The sequence below is a fragment of the Nipponia nippon genome, unplaced genomic scaffold, assembly GCF_047370975.1.
Source record: "Nipponia nippon isolate SJK-2023a ecotype South Korea unplaced genomic scaffold, ASM4737097v1 scaffold_5, whole genome shotgun sequence".
Classification (NCBI taxonomy): domain Eukaryota; kingdom Metazoa; phylum Chordata; class Aves; order Pelecaniformes; family Threskiornithidae; genus Nipponia; species Nipponia nippon.
In genome coordinates, this window is record NW_028262369.1 from 5,359,096 (window position 1) to 5,371,148 (window position 12,053).

Below are 12,053 nucleotides of genomic sequence, written 5' to 3' on the forward strand. Positions count from 1 at the left end.
TGCCCCCCCGCCTTGAGGAAAAAAGCTTATGGCAAATCTGCATACCTTTAAAAAGGGGGAGGGAGGGCTCTTTATGGCTCGCTCACTCTCATGTGATCAAACCTAATTTCCTTCTCAATTTGCTGAGCCACTATCTCCAGTAATTGCAATTGGAGTGTCAAAACTGTTGGCATCTTGAAATAATGGAATACTACCCAATATCAATCTCATTTCACATTTCTGACAGAAAGCATGATTTCCCTTTGTCTGTCCCATTTGCAGCAACAAACTGCATGATTTCCATTTTCACTAATAATTTCGACACACACAGTTGGCTGACCAACATTTCAGATCTATTCCTTTATTCTTACAGTGATATAAATGTTCTTTTGTATCTGAAAAACTACTTAAGGCATCCAACACTTCCATTTTACTTTTAAAGCAAAAGACCAGAAAAGGGTTTATTTCCTTAACCTCGATCAATATAGAAAATAATTGCTGAAAGCTTGTGGAATCATCTTATATTGGATAAAAAACAAATGAGACAAGATGAGAATAACAAATGATTAGATTTTACTCATAACTGGTATTAAATAATACTTGCCTCTTGCAGCTGACAAATCCTACCATGACTCCAAATATCTCAGATTTCTATTCTGCATACTTAAAATGAAAATATCTTATCAATCCTTTCACATATGATCTCAGATATCCATTTTGGACATATTTCCCTATTGCCCACATGCCAAAAGATTTTGGCCTTTCCCATTTAAACCTCACTGTTTCAAAAAGGAAGGCTTCACATTTCAAATGAGTAAAATTGTTAGGTCATATCAATAAATGTAACATTTTGAAAGAATATGCTTTAAATTGGGTTATGACTGGTTTATCCAGCAAGAAAACTCCAGAGAAAGGCTACAGCTATGAATTTAAAGCCACCTTTAACTTTTCTCAGTGGAGCCTCTCTGCCTTGGCTTCCGTCCCTTCCAGCCAGCCCCCCGACTATCTTGGGGCCCATCTCTGGGCTTGATCAAGTTTACCAACATCTTGTACTGGGGGTCCAAAACTGGACACAGTATCATAAACCTGAGTTAAAAAGTGCCAAGTAAAGGCAAATGTTTGCATCTCATGGTCTACTTCCTTCTATCTACATGATCTAGTCTACTTCTGTCTACCAGAGAACACTGTCTTGTTTCATTTAGCAGAAATCCTTATGTTGGTTTAAAATTTTGTCCTCAGAGAAATCTGTGTATTTCAAGTAACCCAACACTGCTACCTCTCCCAATTTCACCGAAGGAAAAAAAAAAATTAGAAAATCTCATGCTTTCTTTAGATATGCTTTCACCCTTGTGCCTAAAATACACCTCAGTTTGGGGCGAGCCTGCCTGGACTGCAGGCACTAGCACTATTTTATGCTCCTATACACATCAACTCCTTGAAGCTGATTTTTTCCATTTAGTTATGCATTTGTCTTTGACTAGAACAGATAGACTGTAACCTAAAGAAGCAGATGACCAATAAATGGAATTTTTAAAACACGAATGGAATTTCACATTCCTTTTCATCCACATTTTGTACAAAACAATGGGAAAGTCACCATTAAGAATATATTTTCCTGTTTCCTTTTGTATAAAAAGCAATCAGATATTCGTATGTGATGGCAATTTCTATTTGGCCAGCAAATTTTGATTTTAATATATCTTAAAACAGATAACCACATTGTCTATAATTGGGAAATAAAAGAAAGCTTGAATGACCTACGAGATTGTTTTGTTAACGTTAAAACTGTTTCCTCCTGAAAGCAGTCTGTTTCTACTACATCATGTTATTCCTCTTTTGTTACAATAACTGTCACAGTATTCTCCGAGAACTGACTTTTGGAAGGTTTACAGACAACCATCCCCCCACTCCTTACTGAGCAAAACACATTTGTGTGATTAAAACCACCTAATCACATTGTTACTCTGACTTAGATGACCCTGCCTGCTCTTCTTACAAGTGTCATGGCTACTATAGCATGCTACACAGAAAGAGCTATGAAAAATTCAGAGCCTGATGCTCTGTTTGAATAGTCAGGTAGTAGCTTACACACTAGAGTTCAACCTGATAGACCTTTCAGGTGGAAAATGGCCACCAGGGTTAAAAGAAGTTGTTTGCATCCCCACTTTAGGAGATCTGTTAAGTACAGAGTACCCCACTACTTTCAATTTTAATGACTGCATAAATCTAACATGAATAATTTTGGCACCAGTTTTATTTCTTCTCTGAGCACAAAACACTGCTAAACAGTGATTGCTAAGCAATATTTTTCATTACCTCCAATAAACTAAATTATCTTTCTCCAAATGCCAAGCTTCATGAGACTTGCATATACTCACAGTTTTCTGTTTCCTATTTGGCCAGCAAATCTCCACAGTATAAGATCCACTACCTCTGCCAAACACAGCTGGAACATTATTTTCCCTTTTTGATGTCATATTGGTTGAATCTCCAAGCAACATAGAACAGCACCTCTAGGGAAGAAAGCTGCGCAATATTTAGGCATATTGAGCTGTCCCTGAAGATGCACTGAACTAGTTCAAGGTCTTCCTCAGAAGAGGAAGCTTTTTCAGCCTCTCCTCATGTCGCATGCTGCAGGCCCCGACTATCTTGGTAGCCCTTAGCTGGACTCGCTCCAGTTTGTCAACGCCTGTCTTGTACCCTCAACCACACAGAAGCCTCCAGATGCACTCTCTTGAGTGCCTAGCAGAGGAGAAGGATTACTTCCCTTGACCTGCTGCCTACACTCTTGCTAACACAACCTAGCATGTCATTGGCAGTACGGATGTCTTGTGTGACTTGGTTTCAGGTCTGGTAAAATGCAATATGGTAATATATTTCAAACTCCTCCCCCAATGCAATAAGGATTTTGGCACAAGCTCAGCTTGACTGGAGCTTGCCCCAGTTCTTGAGTTTAACAGCATAATTTTTGAGGGGGCCCTGCAAACCTGGGAATGCTTTAGTGTTCCCCAGGCCAGAGACTCCTGCCTTAAGAAGAAATACAGCTGCAGTACACCTTTGATTTGGTTTTTCCTCCCTCTATATATGAACGGTGCTTTCACTGCATGTGCCGAGCAGCAAGATGAAATTATCGTGGAGACACTAGAACTGAACACCGAAGATCTGCATATCGTCTCATCTCTACTACAGACACAGGAACTTCAAGGAAAATATTCTATTTCTCTGTGCTCAGTTCTCCATCTGTAGAATTAATATAACTATCTCCCCTTCTTTCCTAATTTTTGTCTCATGTATTTCATTTATGAAATTCACTGTCTTGAAATTATTTCCAGGCATATTGGAATACAAGAATTAGAACAATAATTACTCAAGGCAAACAATGCAAAGAAGGGAATTAGCCCCACACTGCCAGTGATTTTATAAAGTTTTAGCTAGATACTACATTGTACTGGCTACTGTTTTTATTAGGCAGCATGCTTATGTTCCTTTTGATGCACCTTTGCTGAAAGAAACACGTACATTTTTTCCCCTATGTATCTACTGCCGTATATGCAATTTTGATGGAATGTCTTTTCTCAGAAAGCACAGATTCATCTATAATTCTATGTGGCAAATTTCTCTATGTGCAAAATGAAACTGTGTTTAACCTTGAAGTCCCTCTTGCACAATAAGTTTTTACTCTTATAGGAATAAAACACAATTAGGAAAGCAAATCTCACTGCATATCACCTCCTGTCCTGTTACAATACAGGTAGGTATTTGGAATATATATTTTGTGATAAATTGTTTTAATAAATATTTTATATATATATATATATATATATAATATATTTGCAAGTGTTATCTTTTGCAGGGACAAAATTTTCATTTTGATGACTAATCCTGTAAAGAATCTTGAAAAATGTTTTCCTGCAGATATGTGCCTTTTTAATTGAAGAAAGGGAGAACTCTACCAAAAGTGTGTGAAAATCAAATTTCCAAAACAGACGTTCAACAATAACATTAGATAAGAACTTCTGTCATATTTCACCACAGTCATCCCAAATCATAGCCTTGTAAATACATCATGGCATAAACCTGGCCTACCTGCTGCATCATTGGTGCTTTTGGACCAAGGCTGGGAGTATTTGGAGTTTGTCGGCCCCAGTGTAAACTTCTGCGTGATTTCAACAGTTCACCTGACCTTTGTCTTTCTCTATTTCCTCACCTATAAATGAAACATGAAAAGGACTTCCTCAGCAAAAGTAGTTAAACCGGTACAGTTCAGCAAGACAACACAAGAGCAAAAGATGCACAAAACCAGCCCATGAAACTGTTGATGATCCTATTCATTTAGGGGAATTAATAACAGAAAAGTTTCTCTAACAGTCTACACAGCTAGCTTTCGAAATGGTTGATATTGACTGTAAATTCAATACTTATCTTAGCAGTTACGATACTACACAGAACAAGATCTGTGCATCTTAAAATGAAAATGATAATTTACTCTTTTTTTCTAAAAAATTTGGCCCCTGCTACAGAGATTACTTAAAAACTATAGGTATTTCACAACAGAATTATTCTTAGGAGCATCAGAGATTCTTCAATATGTTGTCTTGCAGCTTCAAACTCATTCAAAGCGATGGCTTTGAGGGGAGAAAAGAATCCTACAGAATGAGGGGGAAACATTCTAGTGAGCTTCTGGAGTAAACACTTGATGTCCAGTGGTGCGCCAAGTCCATCTGCTGCTGCTGGAGTCTCCTAACTTGATTGTTTGAGCACAACAGCCTATGCTAGAAATACAATTTCAGTATGACTATATAAAATAAAATTTATTTTAATTATACATGCAAACATGCAACTATGAAAAATTATATATAACCCTAACTTTATGACTGAGTGACAACAAATGCGAAAATATGTTTCAAAGAGCTCTGGCTAAGAAAGGATTATCTGCCTGCTTACCAGGTGCTGGGATAGAGAAGTCAATGGCCTTAGAGCCAGCACACCTAATGAGACAATTATGCCTTCACAGGGTCTTTGTCTGGAATCTCATTGTATGAATGGTGGGGACACATTTTGTACTGTTACAGAGTGAAATGTTCTCTTCTACTTTCCCTTCTTTCTTGCATGACAGCACCATCTGTTTATAAATACATCACTGGAATGACAGTGCTCTGATGATGTACTAATATAATACATCATCAAAGTGCCATCAGTGATGATCTAATGATGTATTAGAAAGCTGTTTATCAAAACCCTGTTGCTTTGATGATGTATAGGTGCAATACATCACTGGAGTGTCTTGCACCGGTGGCACTGTACTGATATAGACCTTGTGGGGAAAAATGGGTCCTGTTAAGACTCAGCAAGAGAATGAAATGCAGACAGAAAAAAAAGGACAACGAAGGAAATAAACAGTCAAACCTGTAAATGAATTATATTAAGAGGAAGCTTCAAAAGTGAGGAGAAAGCAACATACATTTCAGAAAACTGAGTTTCTAATGAAATTGGATTCATCAGCTGAAGACACAGAAATTTGATCACATTATAAGTGTAACAATGAAAGAAGAATACCAAAAGAGACCCAGTTTGTGTATAATAACTGTTTCACAGATCTAAATTCCCCATTCTCTTTCACCCTGTCCCCTCATTTCTGCAAGTAGGTTCAGAAAATGAACCAGTGGGCTTTGGCTGTGAGTAGCATAACAGTAATCCACCAAGCAAGCCCCACATGCCTCACAAAGCTAGTTTTAGGACACTTCATTTAAACGATTGTGCATAGTTGCTTGTTTGTTGTGGTTTTTTTTTTTTTTTTTTTTTTTTTTTTTTTTCCTCCAACTGGTCCTGCACTTTTAACTGCTATGCATGTCTTTGTTCACACGACCCAGGGGTATTACCCCAGAACTTTGCATTCAGCAAGGACAAGCTGAGATCACAAACTGTACTGGGGCTGTTTGGGATGGAGTTAGTTTCCTTCATAGCGCTGCACCTTGCATTTATGACCAAAACAGTGTTGATAACACACCAACCAATAAAACAGAGGAAGTTGAAGACAGTGCCGTCAACTGCTGGTCGAAGCTAACTGCCCTTCCCTCCAGTTTTATTGCTGAGCATGACGTTATACGGTATGGAATATCTCTTTGGTCAGTTCAAGTCAACTGTCCTAGTTGTGTCCCCTGCCAGCTTCCTGTCCACACCTATCCTACCTGCTGGAGGGTGGCAGTGAGAAACAGAGAAGGTCTTGGCACTGTGTAAGTACTCTTCAGCAACAGATTAAATGCTGGTGTGTTATCAACACCATTTTGGTCATGAATCAGAAACACAGCACCATACAGGATGCTATGAAGAAAATTAACTCCATCCCAACCAGACCTGGTATTTATATTTCTATTATACCAGTCAGCATGCATGAGGTGTAGCAGCATCGCACACTGTATGGAGAAATCAGAGTCAATACAATAACCTTCCTTAAAGGCTACAGACTACCCCAGCTTTCTTTGTTGGGTGATTTCCGAAGCAAACTGATCTTCAAGATTTCTGAAGCATATTGCCATTCTTTATGCTTCGTCTGAAATCCCAGGAAAGAGGTTGTGGATATGGCAGTCTATCTGCAAAACAGGGGTGGTATAAGCAATGGCAGAACTGGGTTTCCTTACTTTCAACACTGTGCCTCAACCCTGACCTTAAGGGATTTTTCAAAGGAAAATAAGACAAAAATACTTTCATAATAATTTGGATCTTGGACGCTGTGGTAAGCATCCATTCATCAGAATTAAAATCATAAATTAATATTTATCATTGCAAACATGAATGGAACTGAGTAAGCATTGACACATAAATAATACTTTTAACTAAAAAAAAAAAAAAAAAAATTACAGCTCCAGAAGACTAGATAACCCCATGACAAAGACATGGACTAGAGTTCAGACAATCTACAGCTCCCAGTTCCAGCACAAATTCCTGCTATAACCTTAAATTTAAGTCACTTGATGTCTGTACGTTTCCTGCTGTAAACACCCTTTTCCTCCCATTCCTCTATGTCCATTTTGCCTTCAAGACAGGGACTATGCTAGTGTAAATTTATGGGGCTCTTCACACAACAAGGCCCCAGTTTCCACAATATTCCAATGCCAGATATAAATGGATAATCATAGAATAAGTGATCACAGAATACCCTGTTTAGGATTTTATCAATCAATGCAGATCAGTTTTAATTCTGGTTTTGTTTTGGGGTTTTTTTAGGTGGTGTTTTTTGGTTTGGTTTTGTTTCGTTTTCCTTAAATGAATGAGTAGATTCTGCTTGATTTTTGAATGGGCTTCCTTAAAAAGACAATCCATATCAGAAAGAGCTCTTTAATGATGCCTGAGGAAAAAGGAAGGCTGAAGCATGAAAAATCTAACAGCTGTTCCAGCTGAGAAGTTCCCACACCTTTGCACTTAAACTATGTAAGATTTCTTGGGTTTGTTTTTTTTATAAAGGGCATTTTTCTTGCAGATAGGCAGGAGGCAGCTGAGTTTGTTTTGCTGGCACAAAGCAGGTCTCATAAATTTTCAACAACCATCATGGTAACAAGCTCATTTTATTTCTTTTGACCTCATTGTTATTCATTTCAGAGGCTCTTTACAGACTCACAAAGCATTTTTCAAACATTGGGGAAAAAAAGGCTGTAAGAGACCTCCAATGGAAAAATGACCAAGAAATGATAACTCAGCAGCCCCTTTTGGCAAATGCAGGTCTCATCACATCAGTGACAAGGCTCGGTGGCACAGGAGACAGGCACACTACTTCCGCAAAAGAACCACGGCTCATTTCTGTGCTGGGGTGCTACAAAGCTTAAGACCAATTGTACGTACACAAATCTCACAGCATGTTATATTTTCACTATGTTCCTAGGAAAAGAACATATTTTAAAAATTAAGACGACAGCCTAAATTTTGAAAGCGATTAACTATCTTGTTGTCCCTGCTTTTTATGATTCCTGATCAGGAGGTTACCAGACATCTAAGGCTTTGAGGAACATGCTAAAGGTACACAACCGTCCGAAATCAGTTTGGTAAGTATACCAACTCGGAACAACCAGCCTTTTTCTGTATTAAACAAGAGCAAAGATGATTTGCAACAGATCTTGGCATTTTCTGTTCATGAACTGTCTTGCAAAAGCGCCTTTCCTGACTTTGTCACTCAAAATTACCTGTTCTTTCTTTCAGCAAATTATTCCCTCTCCATGGACTGCTTACTTAAAAAGAGCAAGTAAATTACACAATCTTCTCTGCAATTTATTTGAATAGAATATACCACTTAGCATGTGCATATTTGAAGTTCTTTGGCATGACAGCAAAGTACATAGATCATGCAATCAGGAAAAGAAAGAACAAAAATGTCATGTCTTATATATCCAACATACATTTTACGACTGAGTACACAACGCTAAATTACTCACAGGTCATTCTGTATCAGTAAAGACTTGTTGTTTCAGGCTCAAGTTTCCCCACAGTGACTACCTTTAGGCACTTAAGAGAGCCTGATTTTCAGAGGTGAAGTCAGTTCCCTTCCACAACTTGGGACCTGACTATTTGGACATCAAGACCAGAATGTTGAATATGAAAACTCAGGCCTTGCTGCTCAGAGAAAGTGAACAGAAAAAGATCTTGAACTCTGGAAAGCTGAAATGCAGGTACACACACTCACATATAGAAATTCAGTCACCAAAATCCTTACCACATGTTTAATCGAGTCTACTTCCAACAGCTACATGTGTCAGTGACAGAATAACCCTTAGTGTTCAAGGTACCAGGGAGAGGCACTATCTTCTATTAATCCAGCTGATTTACTGGAAAAAGAAGAAAAACTTTGAAGTTCAGAGTCTCCCCACTAAGTATGATGTTTATCACGTAGTTGCTATTTCAAATGTAAATTCTACCATTACACAGGCTGTAGTATCGTACTAACACGGCTGCAATACTAGAAGTCATTTGGAGACACCAGTACTACTGGGGTCTGATGGCAGAAAAAGGTTTTGGTTTTTATGCCTTGTACCCATCAAAATTTTTCCAAAGACAGACAGTACCATTTGTTTCTGTTTCACTTAAAGGTGACAGTTGCAGGCTTTGGGGCCATCATAATTCATATGAATACTCTCACTTCTGTGGCTACTGAATCTAAAGAAGTCTTTAAATGTTATGGAGGCTAGAATTGTAGACAACTGTTGTGCCTTTATTCTAACAGCAGAAAAAGAATAACAACCTGGATGGAATGATTTGCGTGTGATCTGTTGGAGGCCACTAAGCAGCTCTGAGCTAAACTGGAAGACAGAGAACTAAGCCAAGTGCAATAAGAGTCTTGTTAGGACTCACAGATTTCTTGCAATTATTTTCCCCTAGGGCCACTACCAAGATGAAGAGAATGACCACTTTTCACAAAGGAAGTAGGTGTTTTTTGGTTTAACTTCTTGTTATTTTGACAGTACGTTTGATTTAAGAGATGTCTTGAAGACACAGATTCCAGCAAGACACGCAGATTTGAAGGTTCAAGGGGAACTGCTAAAGAGTTATGGCAACTTCCCTGGAGAAAATATCAGTTGCCCAAAGAAACGGCACACTGCTTTTTCCTGTCAGTGTCACCTGCTGTAACAGGATCCAGTACATTATCTTTCAAGTGCTGAAACTGAAGTAGAATATTAGCACAATGGTAGGTATTTGAAGAAATAGGTAGATAGCCAGTTATTAAGCCTAGGCTTTAAGACTTTTTTTTCTACCATGCTACGTCTAACCAGAAATTCTGAACATTATGCAGCCTAAAGGTTTCAATATGTTGACTACGATCAGAATTGTGTGATGTTTCCATTTTAATGCTCCCTCTAAATAATCACAGCATTAGCAAGGCCTCAGACACTTCTTGAAATGAGATCCATGGCACTATGCCTTTAAACCCACGAAGACTTCAATATTACAGCAATCAGTTCACAGGGAGGCCCTAGGACTGGGCTGTTCTGAGGGGACAGTATGAGGACAAGCCCTGGCAGGAAGATGACCAGCCACTGCACTCCTGAAACCAGGAGTCAAACTAACTTGTTGCTGCACAACAAGTGAAACCATGAGTGTCAATCAGGATTTTTGCAATGTCCGGATTGTCTAATTACATGTAAAGACCTGCCTAATATTGTAAAATTCAAATTCTGATTGTTCTAAAGCAGCCAGAATCCTTGGAAAAGTTGGAACCATTACATGACAAAATAGAAGGGATTTCTGGAATACCAGAGTGCCGCTCCTTAACAAAGTAATGAGACAACCAACGCTCCAGCAATTTGAGCTACCTGACCATTAAACTAAACCACGCTTAGTTAGAGTGCCTGACTATTCGTTGTTGATTTCCAAGAGACCAGAATTTAAAGAAGGAATGAAGTTTTAGTTAAATAATAGGAAAACAGCCAAGCTGAAGGCAACACTTGTAGAACAGCTTTGCAAGCTTTTTTTTTTCCTTTCAGAAAAATCCAGAGGCATACGACAACTTCACATACAACCAAATCAATGATTTACCACCTCATTTCATTTTTAATTTAATGGTTCTGTTCATTCATAAAATAGAAATACTACAAGGTGAAACATGGACTGAAATTTAAACACCTCATTAGAGTTACATATTATTTTGTCTACTAAATATATTGCTTTGTCAATGAAACATGGTGGTTTATGTGAGATCTCTACCAGGCTGTTACTTTACAGTTATTTGTTTGGGTTTGATTTTACTGTGCAGTTCCCTGATCTACATGTATATAATTTGGTTTATGTGTAGCACGCTCCATGATATTATAATGATTTGTAAGGTATTTGTATTGATTTCACTTTACAAAAAAGTCAAAATGAAATTAATCATAACCGAAAGAGACCAAATGCAATCTTTATAGAGTTTTCTCCATAGAAAAACTTATTGGAGAGAGCTATGGTCCAGAAAAAACACTTCAGTTTTCACATTTCAGTTTTGCTTGAAAAAATTTGATTGCAGAAAATATTTGATCAATACTTGTCACTTCTGATTTGTCATTTCTCAATACTTGCAGATAGAATTCATTATAACACGGAACTGAAAACTACTAAGATAATTAAGTGGATGCATCTAATCCATAAATGTACTACAAACAAAATGAATTCTTGGGTTTCTAACCCTTTGAAGACAGAAATTACATTATTAAAGCAAATCTGAACCTAGTGAAAGCAGAAAACAGGTTGACTTCTAACAAATTAGTCGTCTTATGTTCAAACTACTTTTTCTTCAAAATTTCTCAGCAACTTCCTATTTAACCCAAATGTCTGGCTGAATTTGAAAGATCATGCCAACCTGGAATTCTACATTCAGGAAAAAAACATGATGAAATGTGTCATTAAGCCTCCATTAAAAAATAAACATGCTTTCTAATAACTCTGCTAAACAATCATCTGGCTTGCATAGCTCTGTGCACTGGCAAAATGATTAGGGTGGTGGGGCAGATGCAAGCACAGCAGAGAGCAGAAAGTCAGGAAGGATGAGATCATTGCATCTCAGCAAAATTTCTTCTAACAGAAAAAGAAAAATGATAAAAATCAACACCAACCATTCAGGTGTTGCCTTTCTGTTTAACAAAGCAGAGTTCGGGAACTCATTGTGGCTTCAATGTAGCTCTGCCAAATTACCCCCATTGTCTGTCTAGGCAATTTTTTTTGTCAGATAATGCAATCTATTGTTACACAGTTTATTGTTCTTTTAAACTGCATTTGCAAAGGGTGCAGAAGAACAAAGTTACAACCATGTTAGCACATATGCTGGGGGAGAGTACAATGCAAACAAGGTAAGGTGAAGGGCTTTTGCTACCAAGAGATGGTGGATTAAATTTTAACAAGAATAATATCGGTCATTGTCCCACTGTTCCCTACCCCCAACAAAAATAAAATCCATAAAAAAAAAAGAAAACAAGACATGGAACAGAAAACAGAAGCAAGTTATGTTTCCAGGATTTGTATTGTTACGATGCAAGTCTAAAACTAAGGTAAATGAGTCAATTGAAATAGCTGGTTGTAAGTTCACGAAAGTTTAAAGTCATGCCAGAGAATAAACCAGA

At 37.9% G+C, this 12,053-nt stretch overlaps 1 long non-coding RNA gene across 1 annotated transcript in view; it reads right to left on the bottom strand.

The window, feature by feature from the left end:
- Positions 1–12,053, bottom strand: part of LOC148052009 (uncharacterized) — a 69,291-nt gene that overhangs the window by 32,743 nt on the left and 24,495 nt on the right. The window contains exon 2 of the long non-coding RNA XR_015699203.1: positions 4,066–4,186. This is a non-coding gene — a long non-coding RNA (uncharacterized LOC148052009). The remainder of the gene's footprint in view (positions 1–4,065; positions 4,187–12,053) is intronic.